The sequence below is a fragment of the Cricetulus griseus genome, chromosome 3 (assembly GCF_003668045.3).
Source record: "Cricetulus griseus strain 17A/GY chromosome 3, alternate assembly CriGri-PICRH-1.0, whole genome shotgun sequence".
Taxonomy (NCBI): Eukaryota; Metazoa; Chordata; class Mammalia; order Rodentia; family Cricetidae; genus Cricetulus; species Cricetulus griseus.
Genome location: NC_048596.1, coordinates 22,782,488 through 22,787,945, shown reverse-complemented (window position 1 = coordinate 22,787,945; position 5,458 = coordinate 22,782,488). Strand labels below are relative to the sequence as shown.

The 5,458-nt window shown below is 43.5% G+C and overlaps 1 pseudogene; it reads right to left on the bottom strand.

Annotated features, from left to right (window-relative positions):
• Positions 1-4,342: 4,342 nt before the first annotated feature.
• LOC100755042 lies at positions 4,343-5,155 on the bottom strand (annotated as a pseudogene).
• Between the last annotated feature and the right edge of the window lie 303 nt (positions 5,156-5,458).

Sequence of the window (5,458 nt, the reverse complement as noted above, 5' to 3'; positions counted from 1 at the left end):
CAGAATAGTTCAACCAAGAGCCATCTCTTCTCTGCTTAGTTCAAAATAAAAGGAATTATTAACTGAAGGGTCATTTTTCAGGCTTCTTTGTGCATAATGCATATAAAGAATGAAAAAAGTAAAGTTAGTATCATAATGGGATATCATAATGGGATGAAATTAAAATGAAACAGAAAACGTATGAATTGGTAGCAATAAGTAGGAAGTAGAATTCTTTATTTTGTCAACTTTTTCAAAACTTGTGTTGCTATAGTTACATAGGCTTGTTTTTTTGGCCCTTTATATTAGTCTGTTGGTCTATGTGTCTGTTTCTTTGTCAGCATTTATACTGTTTTTGTTACCATGGCTTTGTAGTGTAATTTGAAATCAAGTATTTTTATAATTCCAACATTAATCTTTTTGTTAAGCATTGCTTTGGGTTTTCAGGGGCTTTTGTGCTTTCATATGAATTTTAGGATTTTTTTCAATCTCTGTGAAAACTCACAGTAGAGTTCTGATGAGGATTGTACCCAATTAGTGAAAGAGATCCACAGGTCTCTTTCACTAATATAGCCTTTTTCATATCAATTCTATTGACCCAGGAGTACAGGAGGTCTTTGCACCTCCATATGTCCCACTCAGTTTTCTTTTAGTGTTAAATTTTCACTGGGGAGGTTTTTGCTTCACTTGTAGGTCGGTTATGTTGTTAAAAACTATCAAGAATAGGATTGTTTCCCTGGCTTCTTTCTCATTGTTTTGAATGCCCAGGCCTGCGTGAGATAGAAACCAAAGTCACCCCCTGAACTCCCAGGTGCTCACAGGGGGATTCTGTAGATCTGTTCCAGTGTCAAGTAGAAACCTGTACTCTGATGAAACAGACTTCAGCTTCATTCTACATCATTGCCAGATGCACAGTGAGCCTGAGAACTCCCCTCAGACTGAGGGTACCAGTGACTTTGAGATTCTGGTACGACCTGGCTTAGCTATACCCTCTTGGAACTCCAAGAGACTGTATGTACAACATCCTATCTCCAGAGAGCATGACTATTATTGAGCCAGTGGTTGCAGATAGTGCTCTAGAATTCCTCCAACACTAGAGAGAAATCTGTACCTGGTGGGACCTATTTGTATTTTGGCTTGAATTACTGTCAGTTTTAGCACAGGTCAACACCAAACTGGGGCAGCATAGTATGCATGGGGTCTTGTTTGCTGGGATTGGGGTGGAGTAGAGCAAGGGAGTCAGCACATGGGTATTCTGGGACTTAGTGCCAGCTTGATGATACTCAGTCTGAGGAGATCCTACAACTCATACCCCTAGGCTTTCTTGTACCTGGAAGAAGCCTGGTGCCAGGGAAAAACATGTGATCTGTGTTATTAAACTCCTGTTCCAGCCAGCGTTGTTTGTGGCTGATACTGAGGTCTTAGGTCAGGAGTCTGCTTCAGCTCAATCATGAACCTTGTGCTATGGTTTTCAGGCTATGGGCTCAGAGCATGATACAGCTTAGTGGCATTTATTGCCATGTATGTGGTATAGGAACTTGGTCCACTAATGGTAGCTCCATCCAGTTTTAGGCAAAATTCTGCAGTGTCTGACCACAGCTCATGAACAGATGAATCATCTGGTTCTACTCCAGTCCCGGGGGGTGGGGGTGGGGAAGTAGTAAGGATGGATACCCTTTCTAGATATCATACTTGTTCATTTTGAACCACACACCACTGTCTGAGGCAAATCTGAGTCTTGATTGCTTTCTAGTTCTGAAAGAAGCTATATCATGCCTACACAGGAAAAAACAAACAAACAAACTGGGTTTGGATGCTGCCTATGCTGAGATGGTGGAAGTGACTACAGGTTGAAACCAGCTTGTTCCTGGAAAGACAGAGACTAACAAAACCAGATTGTGAAGACTGAAAGACCCAATCTTTCAGTTTTTAGATGATTTGGCACAGATAGGCACCGAACAGTTTTATGAAACCACAGTCTTTCCCAATGGTCAGAATTAGGTGTCAGAAATTGACAAGATAGAATCAGTATGACGTCTTATGACGTAACTATGATGAGAGGAACTCAGCGCCTTCAAGAACACACCCCGAGATGATCAGTATTCTGACAAAGAACCTCAACAAAGAGATGGAAAAACAACAGCAACAAAAACAAAAAACAAAACCCCCAAACCAGATGTGTTACTCAGGGTTCTCTAGAGGATCAGAATTTACAGAATGACTCCTTTTCTATATACAGAACAAGGATTTATTAGAATTTCTTACAGGCCATGGTCCAGCTAGTCTAACAATGGTTTTCTACCAAAAGAAGCTCCAAGAATCCAGAAGTTGCTCAGTCTAGGAGGTGGGTGTCTCAGCTGGGTTTTCAGTACATGCTGAAATCCCGAAGAAGTAGGTTCTAATGCCAGGGAAGGAATGGACTTTCTAGCAAGGCGAGAGTAAAAAGGCAAAGAGCAAAAGCTCCCTTCTTCCATGTTTTTATGAAGGTTTCCAGCAGAAGGCATGATCCACATTAGAAGTGGGTTTTTCCAGCTCAAAGGGTCTGGATTAAAGGTGTGTCTTCATACCTCATAGATGTAGATTATAAACAGAGCTTCCTACTTCAAGTTAAGCGAAAATCCCTCATAGAGATACCAGAAAATGGAAAGATCTCCTGTGCTCTTGATAGGTAGGATCAACATAGTAAAAATGGCAATCTTGCCAAAAGATTCAGTGCAATCCCCATCAAAATCCCAACACAATTCTTCACAGACCTTGAAAGAACAATTCGCAACTTTGTATGGAGAAACAAAAGACCCAGGATAGCCAAAACAACCCTGTACAATAAAGGAACTTCTGGAGGCATCACCATCCCTGACTTCAACCTCTATTACAGAGCTATAGTCCTAAAAACAGCTTGGTATTGGCACAAAAATAGACAGGTAGACCAATGGAATAGAGTTGAAAACCCTGACATTAACCCACACACCTACAAACACCTGATTTTTGACAAACAATCCAAATTTACATGCTGGAACAAAGAGAACATCTTCAACAAATGGTGCTGGCATAACTGGATGCGGACAGGTAGAAGACTACAGATAGTCATAAGCCTATCGCCATGCACAAAACTTAAGTCAAAATGAATCAAAGACCTCAACATAAACTCAGCCACACTAACCCTATTAGAAGACAAAGTGGGAAATACCCTTGAACTGCTTCCTGAACATTACACCAGTAGCACAGACACTGAGATCAACAATTAATCAATGGGACCTCCTGAAACTGAGAAGCTTCTGTAAGGCAAACACAGTCAGCAAGACAAAATGGCAGCCCACAGACTGGTAAAAGATATTCACCAACCCCACATCTGACAGAGGGCCGATCTCCAAAAATATACAAAGAACTCAAGAAGCTATTCTCGAAAACACCAAACAATCCAATTAAAAAGTGGGGTACAGAACTAAGTAGACAATTCTCAGCAGAGGAATCTAAAATGGCTGAAAGACACATAAGAAAGTGTTCAACATCCTTAGCCATCAGGGAAATGCAAATCAAAACAACACTGAGATACCATCTTACTTCTGTCAGAATGGCCAAAATCAAAAACACCAATGGCAGTTTATGCTGGAGAGGATGTGGAGAAAGGGGAACACGCCTCCACTGCTGGTGGGAGTACCAACTTGTACAGCCACTTAGGAAATCAGTATGGTGACTCCTCAAGAAAATTGGAATCAGTCTACCACAAGATCCGGCAATTCCACTCTTAGGCATATACCCAAAAGAAGCACATTCATACAACAAGGACATCTGTTCAACCATGTTCATAGCAGATTTATTTTTTGGCTTTGTTTAAGGGGTTTATTGATTTCCTCTTTAAGGACCTTTATCATCTTCATAAAGTTGGTTTTCAGGTCTTTTTCTTATGCTTCAGCTGTGTTGGAATATGCAGGGCTGTTGTGAGTGACCCTTCTCAGTCATCCCTTGGGGGAGGGGGTGAGAAGATGCAGCACCAAGGACTCAGGCACTGGGAGTCAGGGAGCAGCAGAGCATGCTACAGACTTGTTTATTAAGGAAGTTAGGCCTGCCTTTATACCCTCTCCCAAGGTCCCATTGACTCAGATGGCTGGCTCTGTGCTTCATCCTTTCCTGTTGTTGTCTCTGGTCAGGTGTCTCTTTGTCATCAGTCTTTGGGTATAGAGGCAGGCTTGGCTCAGGGAGGAAGTGCCTGCAACACATGCTCATGAGGGCTGGCTTGGGCACCTGGGAAGGCGACTGCAGCTTGGGTGGGCTGGCCGGCATTTTCTTCTACACAGGGTTATCTGTAGTAGGATAGCTGGGCTTTGGTGGTGACTCATTGCCTTGGCTGTTACTGATTATGTTCTTATGCTTGCATAAGAAGGCTTCTAGGCCTTGAACTGCAGCCCCAATCAATGCTGCCTGTGGCGATCATGGATGGACGGTACATTGCAAAGGTGTAATCTGTAGCACAGAGGGCCAAAAAGGTCTGGGTGTGCTTTTTGACCAAGACCTGTCGGTCACTGGGCAGAGAAAGGTAGTGCAGAATCAGAGCCAGGAAATTGTGTGCGATCACAGCAGCTGGGTTCCACTTGAGATTTCCCCAGGACCAGCACCTCCTATTCCCGCAACTGTCAAGGAGCCACACTTTGGTCCCTGTAGATGCAGAACTTCTCAATAGTTGCGGGGGGGGGGTGGTTTTGTGCTGTTTGAAGGCCAGCAACAGGCAGACGGTACTGAGGAGCTGAAATTGCGTCTTTTGGGTGAGGGACGGAGCTCAGGTAGTTCATGACCAGAGGAAAGACATCCTCCTCGCAGCTCTGCTCCTCACACGCCTCCAGCATCCAGTATGCCAGCATCTTCCGCATATGGCGTATGCCCCTTGATCTCCTTTTGTATGCACTGGAAGTAGGGGGCTCACTGCTCACACTGCTCACTGCTCACAGTGCTCCTTCAGGCCGAACAAGCTCTACATGATACGCTGGTTCCCTAGCAGCCTTGGATCAGTGATGCTCTTGCAACATAGCAACTCCATCTTGTGAAGGGCGAGAGCAGGAGTGCGGGCTGGCAAGTCCCTGGAGAGGCAACACAAAGAGGGAGAGCGCAGGTGAGGGCGCTTCTGGTGCTGGCTCTGGCGCTGACACTCTCCTTGGTATTTCTTACTCCTCCAAATCTTCATGGCACCGGAAGCATAAAGCAGACAGGAAGTGGAGCCATGTCATAAAACCTAAAGGCCAATTCCCAGGACCACAGGATTTTTTTTTTATCAAACCACAGGATTTATTTAAAAAACAAAATAAAACAATGATATAAAAACAGCAAGAAGGCCTGAATCCAAAGTTTTTCTTCTAATAGTGCCAAATACCACAAGTTACAGATTATTATACAAATGTGTACAAATTTTTAATACAAATACAACTGGGCCAGGTTTCAGAGGAAAACGAACATGAAAAAGCTGGTTCTCACCAGGAGTTCACTGCTG